Raw genomic sequence first — 12,843 nt, forward strand, 5'->3', positions numbered from 1 at the left:
AGATGTTACATAGTTGCCGATGATTGCACTGTGACAGGTGGTGGAGATGTACAGTTGGATGTCTGTCTGGTGGCGTGTGTGCATGTGTTCGGCACTCCCCATGTTGCTTGTGCCGTCAGGCTAACCTTCGGATGTTCATGCTGTTGTATGTGTATGGATGCTGCTGCCTGCTGCACCATTCCTGTTAATTAGTGCATGTGTGTGGGTTCAAATGATATGTGTGCTGGGGAGTGTGATGCCATCTGTGAAGTTTGACACTGCCACTCATGTGCAACTGTCATGTGTGTATCAGAGCATTGTACAGTGCCCTGATGCCTGTGTTCTGTCTCTCCCTGTCTGCAGCGTGGACTGATGAAGAGGGCGGAGACTGTGCTGTGGAGCACAGCGGCAGGGATCCCACCTCCAGACGGAGACGCAAGGCCTAGCTCCCCTCCCAGGTAGTCATCTCTTCGGGGAGTGAGGAGTCTGGTGCTGCATCCATGGCCGCAGCTGCTGAGGGAAGCTCCAAGGGGCAGAGTTTGGAGGTGGACTCCTCGGCAGCAGTAGTGGTAGCTGAACCCCCACAGGGGCCTATGGAGGAAGACGGCACTGAGTCATCCAGGTTGGTGGGGGGTTTGGTTGAGGAGGAGGCCGTGGAAGGCCACGCACGAGGCCTGGAGGGGGAAATTCCACTGGTGCTAGTGGTGCATTCCAGGGGCAGGAGGCAGCACACGCCGCCGCAGAGGTGCCTGTGTGTAATCCTGTCCCCGATCCTGTGATTGCATCATCTGGCACCAGCAGGGATGCCTCCGTCCAGACCCGTTTTCATGGAGGGGATGCGCATACAACAAGTGGCCTTCCACTCCATGCGGACGTTGCAATCTGTGACTGTATTGAGCCTGTCCTAGCTGGGGTGGCGTTGCACCAACGTGGTATTCGGAATGACGTGCAGGGTTCTCGTCTGGACAATGCAAGTCATTTCGAATACCTCGTTGGTCGCATCGACCTACTAGGACAGGTCGTCTGCACTGGGTTAATCCGTGTGCTGGAACTTCTTGCGACCCCCTCCTCAACTGAGCCCCCTATGCGCCAGTCGTCCTCCGTGCCATCTTCCGGCCCAAGTATCACCTGGGCCCCCTGTGGAGCTGCCCCTGAGCCAGCGGCCAGGCTGGTGGAGGACACATCCCTGCCACAGTTGGGAGTCGGAGGTCCAGCAGGGGTGGCCACCACACCAACTGGACCCCAGCAAGAGGAGGACGTGCAGGCATCAACAGGCAGGGCACGTGCATGGTAGCAGCAGGCCCAGGGTGGGACCGATCATGGCTTGGGGCCATCAACATCCCAGGGGCGGCATCGGCCGATGGGCATGTGGACCCAGGATTGGGAGTGTCTTCCGTGTGGCAGCAGTTGGGCCGGCAAATAGATGCAGAGCGGCGGCGGGCGGAGAACTCCATGCGCCGGGCGTTGAGGCGGGCAGCGTGCCTTGTGGCAACTCGCAGGGAGTTAGAGGAGGCCATGGCTGCATCCCTGCAAGACCTCAAGGCCAGGGAAGAGGCCCGCCTCCGGGACATTGAAGTGGAGTTCGATGATGCCCTGGCCCGGGACATCAATGAGTGAGCCGTCGGTCTAGCCCACCGCCTTTGTAAATAGTTATGTAGGTGTAGGTTTCCTTTATTTTTTATTTTTCTTTGGGGCGCATGGACTATGCCCTGCCTGTTTGTATATAGTTATTCATTATGTAGGATTTTGGTTAGATTTCCTTTGGATTGTTGGGCTCATGGACTCTTGGATATTCATTTGTATATAGTTATGAGCCTGGATTTACTTTATTTTTTGACCCATGGTGGAATACTTTGCTTTTTTTGGAACTTTGGAATTTGTTTAATGGACGGACGCATTGGAGCCATTTTACTTTGGATTTTATTGGTTACAGCATTCATTTTTTAAATAATTTTTTGACTTCCAGACTTCTTGTGTGCTTTTGTTATATTCATTTAGTTTATGATTTAATACATTTTTTTCTCTACTTTACTTGTGTGGTCTTCTCTCATTTGTTTTGTGCATATCACAATGTGGGTTTTCTCAGTCATGTGTCGCCATTGTGTGGCTCTGAGGGACATGAGTCAGGGCCTGCTGGCAGGTGCCCATCACTGGGGGTGGGGCTCCCAAGTGCATGGTGACAAGTGGCCTGCCTGCGGGGCTGGCCCAGAGGTGATGGGCACCCTCCCCATGCCCCGCAGGCAGCCCATCACCCCAGACTATGCCCCACAGGCAGCCCATCACCCCTGGGTATGCCCCGCAGGCAGCCCACCACCACTTGGCATGCCCCGCAGGCAGCCCATCCACCCTCCCCATGTCCCGCAGGCAGCCATCACCCCTCGGCATGCCCCGCAGGCAGCCCATCAACCCTCGGCATGTCCCGCAGGCAGCCCATCACCCCAGACCATACCCCACAGGCAGCCCATCACCCCTGGGCATGCCCCGCAGAGGCAACCCATCCACTCTCCCCATGCCCCGCAGGCCATCACCCCAGACCATGCCCCGCAGGCAGCCCATCACCCAAGTCCATGCCCCACCGGCAGCCCACAACACAGGAGGGACTTTTTCCATGGATTTTGCTGGCGGAGTGGGGTATGCGTATTCTGAGGGGTGCGCAAGGAGTTTTCCACATGATTTCGCTGGCGCGAGCGGGATACGCCTATACCGAGGGGTGCGCAGGGAGTTTTCCATGCGATTTCGCTGGCGTGAGCGGGGTATGCGTATTCCGAGGGGTGCGCGTGGAGTTTTACATGTGATTTTGCAGGCACGAGTGGGGTGCGTGTATATCGAGGGGTGCGCAGTGAGTTTTCCACGTGATTTTGCTGGTGCAAGCGGGGTACGTGTATTCCAAGGGGATCGTGTGCGTGGAGTTTTCCACACGATTTTGCTGGCGTGAGCGGGGTACGCGTCTACCGAGGGGTGCGCAGGGAGTTTTCCACGCAATTTTGCTGGCGCGAGCGTGGTACGCGTATTCTGAGGGGTGCACAGGGAGTTTTCCACGCGATTTTGCTGGCGCGAGCGCGGTACGCGTATACAGAGGGGTGCGTGAGGAGTTTTCCACGCGATTTCGATGGCGTGAGCGGGGTATGAGTATTCCGAGGGGTGCATGGGGAGTTTTCCACATGATTTCGCTGGCGCGAGCGGGGTACACGTATACCGAAGGGTGCAAGGGGAGTTTTCCACATGATTTCGCTATCATGAGCGGGTTACGCATATACCGAGGGGTGCACAGGGAGTTTTCCACGCGATTTCCCTGGCGCGAGCCGGGTACGCGTATACCGAGGGGTGCGCAGGCAGTTTTCCATGTGATTTCGCTGGCGCGTGAGGTCTTTGTTGCATTTTTAGCGCATTTTCGTGGTTGGGGGGCTGTATGCTGGTCCACTGGCCTTTGCGCCATGCAGGGGATTTGTGCAATGTTTTTGACGCACAGGGCGGGGTTGGGTGCGTAAATGGCGCTGCTGGAGGGTCTCTGCAGCTGGTTATGGATGTAAGTATCCACGAATACGCTGTGCGTAAAAATGGGTTTTGGCGCACGCTTCCTCTCTGCGCCAGCCGCATGCGCTACTTCTGCGCTAAATTCTATGAATTACCCCCATAGTCTGAATTTACCAAAGGAGCACAGCCTTCTGCTGCACTGCCCTGTACCTTTCTCTCACTTTTTATGGGGAAACTGACATGCCCTCACAGTCAGTCAGTACCGGGAAACTTTGTTTCCCTTAGTCCTTGTCACTGTTGCAACATGAGAAGTATAGATGTGCCTTGGACAGGGCTGGTGGCAGCTTATCTTTTCACATATTTTTAACCCTTTCCTGCCAGGTAAACCGCGGTTACCGCGTTTGGCACAAATAGCTGGCTTGTCTCCAAAATGGCCATGCCACAAGGTTCTTTGTCCTGTTCTTTGGCCATCTTGCCCCTTTACCTTCCCCAGGTCGAGCCCACGTGGGTCAGTCCTTATTTGGGCATGCATTCTCCCGCGGAACGCCAAGCTTTCGAAGGCTTCTGGATCGCCTGTGTATGTGCTTCCAGTATGTGGGCTAGACTGTCTGGTTCCAATACACATCCTGGGTGCCAGAGAGTCTGGTGTGCTGTGAATGCCTGGGATCACCGTGGTCCATGATTGGTCCACGTAAGGTACGCCTGTCCGAGAGCAGATCTCCCATTGGGTCCTCTTCGTTTAGGCGCGAAGGAGATTTTGGATAAGAGGAGGCTCCAAACACCCATATCATGTCGATCTCTGGAGTAACAAAGGATAGGATCCAAGAATCCTGAAGCTAAGAAGCAAAGCCGAAGAACCACTGGTGACCCGCTGGAAGGTTTTGCACCCTGAGCCCACTGTCGTCCCGCTGGACCCCTCTGCATCTGGTCATCCTAGAAGGTCTAGGAAGACGCTTTAACCCATTGGAAGAGTGAGACCAACTATTCTCGGCACCTTCATCAAACCCTGCCAATAAGCCTTCTCGGAAGTGTCCCTGGGCCAACCAGTGGGCTGATCAGCTTTCGCAGGACCTTTGCCCTGATACTGCTGCAATTTGGAGGAGACACTCGAAACTTGATACATCGCTAGCTCTGTGTTCACAGCATTCTCACAACGAATTTCGTACACTTGGCGTTCCCAAGTCTGAAGTAAAGTGAGTGCACCGGAACTGGAGTATACGCAGTTACCGTGTCATCCAGCCGTGGTGACAAACTTTGCAGGTGCGCTGCTCTTATGCCCCTCTTGCCCCTGAAGCCTGCTGTAGTGAAACTTGCCTGATCCACCCACCAGGAGCGGAGAAATCGCCACTGTCCCATTTGGGAATCAATGCTGCATCTTCATCTCTGAAAGCCGCAGACCTGCTAAATTGCAGCACTTGAACCTGAAACCGAAGTGGACTCGACTACCAAAGTTTGGTCCGGAGCGCACCAGAGGTCGGTGAGTAATTGCAACCCTAACCGGTGGCCCCTAGCGCCTCCATCCATTTTTATGCACAAGTGGCCCCTGAGGGCCCCTCTCCTTTCCACTGCTAGTGTGAACTAGCGAACTATTCCTGAACTCTGGAACCTGTTCTGCCCTGTTGGGGAAACCCTCCACGAATAGTGGGAACTTATTCTTCATCACCTCACCCACCTTCCTGAGCTGTTACAGACCCTTGAAGAGACCCCGTTTTGCCCATCTGCATTACCTTGTGCACCAGCATTGCAAATACATTTGAGCAATAGGCTCCACTCTTCTTAGGGATTGGACTGCCTCTCACTTATGATTGTGTTTGACGCAGAAGGGACTAAAGACTATTTGCACTGCCTGTTTCCTGCCCCTTTTAGGTTGCGGACCCAGTTTGTGCATTAAGCCTTTTGATCCCATTGGTCTTGTATATATGTAGATTTTATTTGTGTATATATATATATATATATATATATATACAAATACATATACACACACACCTGACTGGGAGTGATTTGTAAGTGTCCTTTACTTTGTGTGCTCATTGAGGTCTTTCAGTCACCCTCACCCCTCCTGAGACCTAGTCTTGACCGCCGCAAATGCTACCTTGATTGGTCTGGCTTGTCTAGAAGGTTACCCTGTTCCAAGAAACTAGGCTGGCCTTTTGAACCTCTGCCCACCAGGTCAGAGTTCAGAAATCTGTCTTAACATATAACATAAAGGATCAAGGTGGCCGAGTCAGCTCTCCTCCCCACGTTGGACTGCACAGAATAAGGCGGCCCCCCTAGACAGGATGACACACTCTGGCTCAGGTTATCAAACAAAAGGCAGTTCAAATGGGAAACGTGGGTCGAGGCCCACTTGGCCTTCCACGTTAAGGTCACTTGTTTTCAGTTCACCAAAAGTTCTTTCACAGTTCACCAAAGTTTCACGTAGGTCTCCTCTGTCGGGCTCAGACCTCTCAAGGCAGCAGCAGTTCACGTAGGTCTCCCTCACACTCCCCCAGAGGATTGAGTCAGACAGACGAAGTAATTTTGCCAGTGAGGTGATGAGCAAGATGTGGCAGATCCTAGGGGTAAAAAGAAAACTCCACATTCCCTACCGTTGTGAGGTACAATAAAACAGTTGTGGGCATCTTGAAGAAGTTTGTGGCGTACTCTGGACCTTGTTGGGACATCCGATTATTGTTTGTCTTAATGGCCATTAGGTCCACGCTATCTGCAACAAAAATTTCTCAATTTGAGCTCATTACTGGACAAAAAATGGTGCTACCTCCGCATCTGCGCTACAGAACTCAAGAGCAGACCCTGATCAACGCGTCTATTACCCATGAGTACATTGAAAATGTAAGGAAACACCTTCAGCACGCTTTTGCTTATGCTCAGCGCAACTTAGAAAAGGCGGCAGAAGGGATCAAAACCTACAACGACTTACAGACTACCAAGGAGGAGTATGAAGTAGGAGACAGGGTCTACCTGTAAAATCTCACCTGTCGCCTATAAGATCCGCATCCCTAAGGGATAACATGAGGAAGAGAAATTGACCCATAACAATCAGTTGAAGGGCTGTCATCCATCCCAGACAGAAGAGCCCAGTGAGGGTAGAGCTGAGGAACCATCTGAAGAATGAAAGGAAAGGGTGGAAACCCTGATGGAGAATATCACACATTGACAGTGAATAGTCATTTAGACTCATAAAGAATGTATAAAATTCACGATGAGAAAATAATGTGTGTAGAAATCTTAATGTCAGGGAAATAAATGTCAATGTGTTATGTGATGTGGTTTTGTTTTTCAAATTGTATGCCTATTTACCGGGGAACGTAGTACAGTAATAACCTCTTTTACTCTCTGCAGACTCAATAACTCTTTACCTTCACAGCCTGGTGGTAGGAAGTTGCAAAAAGGGAGTGGTTCCCAGGACCAAACCCCAAAATCCAAAAAGAGTAGAGTGCAGACCAGAGCACCACTCCCTCAGGACTGGAAAAAGAGCGGATATGCTCCAATGAGAAAAGCCATGAGCCAAAGCCAAAGGAAAAGGAAAACAAAAACCCCACTCTCCCTTCCTCTTTTCTGTGGGTCACCCGAGTCAAAGACCCAGGGGGGGACTTGTGGGGTGCAAATACAGCCCCGGAGTGACAGAGACTGAGAGGCCATGTTAGGCCCCTATTGTGTGAGTGAAGCTAGCTAATGTAGAGTTCCATTGAAATATAAAAGCCATTACAAAACAGTGATTTCCGACATAAGACCTAGTGAAATAAAAATAAATGGGCCTATTTCAACTTTACTAAAAGGTGCTCAAGTGAAAGGGAATCTACCTGCAAGCTTAAAACTTCTGGATATGCCCAATGAATGGGAAAGGACATGTGTGGCTGGAAATACTGTTTTCCGGAAATATGAAAAGTTACAATTTCAACTTAGAGACAGATTGCAGCATGGGACATTGACTTCTATACAGCACAAGATGGTGACCCAGAAATCCAATGTGAAGCCAAGCATTTTGCATTTGTTCATAAAAATATACTTATTTTCATCATAGAAAATTACAGCATTTAAAGGGAAACGCCCATTTTGTTTTGTGTAAAAATGAACTGGTTTCTAAGACCTTTAAGGTCAGGCCTCCCCATTAACTGTGCATTAATGGCCAGCAGAAATAACCTTTTTAGGGCTGACTTGACCTCAAGAAATGGCCTTCAGAGCCACTAATGGATCTTCAAACACTGTGTAGGTACAGACCCAGCTGATAAACAGATGTTCGTGTCAGGTCACAGAAGAGAAATTAAACTTTAAAAAAATGTGGGGACTACATATGAAACTATGAACTCCCAGGGGATGCCTTGCCATAGATTAACATTGGGCCACCTTTTTCTTTAATTAAAATAGAATTGTGTGTCCCAGTGAGCTCATCCTAGACTAATATTAAATGGGATAAGAAGCCTGTCAATACCATGCAAATATGAATTCTGCGTGATGTATACAATCTGGGTTATGAAGAAAATTATGATTCCGGCCTTCTCAAAATTCTGAGGAAATTGAAAGTTGGTGTGGTGATAGATTGTGAAATTAATGTTCGAATCTTGAAGTGTAAAATTTTAACTATTTCCACTCCTGAGCAAATCGTAAAAAATGGTAGCTCGTCCCAGGAAGGGCGTACCGAAATAATATTAGTATTTTCTGACTCATCATAAAATATAGAACCCAAAAATATATATGTGCCTACAGTTATCTGAAAAATTAAGTTATCTGCCATGCTGTGAGATTTTAAGAACACTGAAAAGGTATACCCACCTGTCATTTTGGGATGATGAATCTTTCTTCCCCATCAGGCCCCATCTTCCACACTTCCCAACTCCTTGTCCTATCAGCAGGCGGAGCGCGTATATGGTGGGAGGGGGAGCTAGCCAATCTGTATCGTGGGAATTATTATAATATGCGAGTGTTATCAACCCTATAAGAGATCCGTTTTCAATCTGGGAGAGGGCTTGACTTTTCTACCCTTTTTCAGGAGGTAGTGTACTTCTTGACTCTTGCGAGGAACAACTAGCAGAGAGACAAGGAGAGCTACCAAGGCTGTCAGGGTAAACCTTGCAAGGAGAAAAGCTGGAAAGGTCTTAAACCTTGCATGGGAGACAGAGACTGGGAAATCTAGAAGCTAGCTGGGCCTGCCATCTGAGGAGTCAGAGGAGGACTGGGTGCTGGAGACTATCCTTGACCAAAGCCTTTGACCAGATCTGTGCTGTCCTCAGAGGAGCCCTGCTGTTTCCCTGGATGTCCCATAACAAGGCCTCCCATGTAAGTAGATTAATCCAAATGCCAATAAAAGTTTTGGGGGGAATCTGCCAGCCTTAATATCCATCTCGCATGACAGGTAGGGGGTGGAACTGGGTAGACCCTTGGCACATTTTATTGAATATAACTCAAATGAATTCCCCCATAGAAAACCACCCTATCAATTTAAACTGAATTGTGTTTGGAACTATTTGCCTTAATCCTTTCCACTGAATTGTGGGGGAGGGGGGTGAAACAGTGTAGACCCTTAGCACATTTATTTAAAGTTAAATCAATTATTTCCTGTATAGAAAAATCACGGGATGAGTGTTGTTAGAGATCGAAACTAACAAAGTTCACGCCCAGTGTGTTAGAGCCGGTATAGACAACAAATACTTGGGTGACTATTTTTCTAACACCCCTGACTTCTGTACAGAAGGGTGTGTCCTTAATCCCAAAAAGAAGTAAGCATAAAACTCTGCCTTTCAAGTGAACGTAGAGTGTGTAAAATGAATTTTCCCATTCCTTTTAAACAAGAATCCCCAAAGCATTGCATTTCCCTTGTATGAGTGGTGCAAAATGAAATTTCCCATTTATTCCCGAACCAGAATCTCCGAAGCCTTGCTTTCATTTATTGTGTGTTGAAAAATGATTTTTCCCAGAGAGTTAATTCACAAACCTTGCCTTTCAAAGAAGAAGCCAAAACGATTTTCCCATTGCACTCCCCCTCCCTGTATCTTGCCTTCACACCAAAGGGGTCATATCTGCTTGATGCCTGCAGGGCGAGGGTTGCTGGAGAAAAAAAGAGCATGGTAACAAAATAAGCAATCACTGCGTGTTTTACATGTTTCTATGGGTTCAATTGCAAGAAATCTGATGTAACGTGATGACTACCCATCTCTAAATTTTACCTGTGTGTTGTAGCATCTGAAAATCCATTAGAAATATAAGTCATTCAATTGGTGCAAGTAATTTGAAATTGTGATATTGTGTAGTGCCACAGCATTGGTGGCTGATGTTTTTGTGACTGTTATATTTTTCTTTGTAAAAACTTACATACATATATACTCTTACTATACACCGGCCTGGTTCCTAGCTCATTGGTGATAAAGAGGGTATTTGCTGAATGATACTATATAGGTTGGAGGCCTCTCTAAAGTTGAATCTGCAAAGTGCTTTGTTGTGTAACACCTGGCTTGGGGGGGGGACTCCCTGAGTTGAGAGTGACCACCCAATAAATCGTGACATAATACAATCCAGTGGCTCTCTGAAATGACAAAGGTTGTTTGTACGCTTGGAAAGGAAGTGTGGTTCCTGGTCCCTGTTACACCTAGAAGGCAGGCTCATATGAAAGCAAAACTGTTGCCAAGTATCTGGAATTCATTGAAGTGGTCACAGATTATTATCACAGGAGATTTTTTTTATCTCAGGCAAGATTAAGAGTTCTATGTCATTTTCCCACTTTCTGAAGGTCGCACATAGAAAATAATGATTTTTTTCAGTTGATTTTTCGCTGCCCTCCCTCCACTGCATACACACACGTTTTTGCGCACACGCACACACAGTCATACACTTACCCGGCACTCCCATGGCCGTCCTCTCCGTCTTGCCCTGCTTGTCAGGCCCTGTGCGTACTCATGTGCGGCAGGGGCGTGACATTTCAATTTAGAAAGACTGCTCTGTAACCGCACAGAGCGGTCTTTCAAAATCGAATATTTTTCCTGTTGGGAAAATAAAAAGTCATTTGGAATGGTAAGTAAACTAACACCTATCTGATAGATGTTCTTGTGATCTAAGCTTAGTGGAGGATAACTCATTTTTTGCTGTACAGCACCTGGAATAAGGATCTTAGTAATTGATGGTTGGCGTCCCTGCTTACGGAGTCGGGATGCATAACTCATAGTACAGGTCTGACTTTTCTACTGAGTTTTATGAAGGGATACAGCTTTCCAGCTTGGCTGCATTTGCTTGGAAAGCCTCGTTTTGGCAAGAAAAGATGTTGAAATTATTGATATGAAACGCTGGACTGACAAACTATGTGACCAAGCAACTGAGCATTGGAACCAGTGGTGTGTTTTGACGCTGTCACCCATGCTACAGGTTTCTTTCCTCTCCTCTCTTATTTGATAGGAATATACTACGGTTATGAGCCAGCGAGCTGGGAAGATTCAAATGCCTATTACTCCTTGGTCTTTGTGACCATGCTATTGCCCCCTTTGGAAATGAGTAAAAGGAAGGCACCTTCCAAAGGCGATGCAATACTGGTCCCCAAGAAAACTGCTAAGACCAGCACGTCAATCACTGAAGTGAATGGCCTGATTACCGAAATAGAGAGACCTTTGAGTGGATTTTAAGACAAAAGAATTAGTCTCTCAATTTGTCCCCCCTACAGAGATACACAGTCATTTGCTGATTTTGCACCTCAAATGTTTTCATAACCAAATGGCCGTTTAACTTCTAATTTAGGTCTCTCTACTAGATATAAACACAGAGACTTCTTGCATGTTAAAGCCCATGCGGTGGAATGCCCAAGTCACCAGGAAGGTGGTCACCTTTTTTCCATCCAGTTGAGATCCACCCTTCCTGTACTAAACAGCGTCAATGCTTAACCAAGGTTTTGGGGGATCTCCATATATCCCTGAAGAGTGGGTTGGTAAAACACCATTTGTACTTGCAGAAGGGGTAGAGCTGTCTAATAGATTTGAGCCTCTCTGTCTGAGTTCTGATTTAGAACCCAGTAAAAGTATTTCTGTATCCCAATCAGACTCTGCAAAATTAATGTTGATGTACAGACTTTTGGGCCTTTATAGATTATACTGAAAAAACAGGTGTAGCAAGGTTTCATTGACAGCTCCAAAAACTATGCGTATACCAAACTTGAATGATATAACTGGGGAAATAAAGTCCCTCAGAAATTTTATTGGAGAACTTAAAGGAGTGATTGTTACCCTTGAACTGAAATGTGAATCAATGTTTAAACTAGCTGTATAGAATCCTGGTGTCATGGTATCAAATGTGAATGAAAATAGAAGTGGAAAGACTGTCTCAAATGCAGGGGCGTTGCTAGGGGGGGGCTCAGGGGGCTATAGCCCCTGATCTTTTGGTTGTAGCCCCGGATAGAATCTCAGGAGCTACAGCCAAAATACTAGCTAGCCCCCAGTCCCAACAGTTCCGACATCAGCTTAGCCCCGGGTCTTTTCCAGACCTAGCAACTCCCCTGCTCAAATGAGTTAAATACCGTTTTGTCAGGGAGTCCTAAAGGGCTGGCTTCTTCTACTGTCTCTTTTACACAACCTTCAAATCTGAAAGGCTCTTATGTAACTTGTTGTGATGGTGGTAATGACCAGACTACGCACAAGAAGAATAAAAGTGTTGATGGTCTTCCTCAAGATCGTGATGGAAAATATTGGACAAAGATGGAAAGGCCCGGCAATAATAATTTTTTCTACATGCACAAGGATAACTCTTGGGAGTAACCATATTCACTTGCCAACAAGGTCATCCATTGGAGCCGTCATGTGAAGGGGTTTTGTGACATTATTAGAGGAGATCTACAATCTGTTGTCAGATATCCAAACTCTGTTTATTCATTATATGATGTTATTAAAGCTACATTAGCTGACCCTAGGCTGGTTAGTAGTTTAACTGTGGTAGACCTTAGAAGCTATCCCCACCTGGCTTGACGATTAAACATAGGCATTTTCTACCAGGAACCAAGCCCCTGACATCCAAAAGTCTACCTCCTCCAATGTGTATTGAATAGTATTTGCTAACAGTTGGTAATTCGATACATAGTCAAAGTAATGATGTACATGGTATAACAAAACACATTTGATGTCTATCCCCCACCTGGATAATGTCAGCAACCTTAGATGGCCCCATCTTGATTGTCAACGAGGGGTTCTCCATTCTTACATGGAATATTGAAGGTCTCATTACAGAAATGGAGGACCGGGGGAAGAGATACATACAGTCGTTAGTCATTGTTTGTTGGAAACATAGGCTATGGAAAGCCCCATATTGGAAGAGTATAATGCCTATTGGGTTCAAGCAATCAAGGGCCCCATCGGATATCCGAGTAGGGGGTCTTTTAATTTGGTGTCAATCTGTGCTGGAGCTTTGAAATCCTGATGTTTT

This window comes from Ambystoma mexicanum, chromosome 2p, assembly GCF_040938575.1.
Source record: "Ambystoma mexicanum isolate Mex_15411 chromosome 2p, UKY_AmexF1_1, whole genome shotgun sequence".
Lineage (NCBI taxonomy): Eukaryota > Metazoa > Chordata > Amphibia > Caudata > Ambystomatidae > Ambystoma > Ambystoma mexicanum.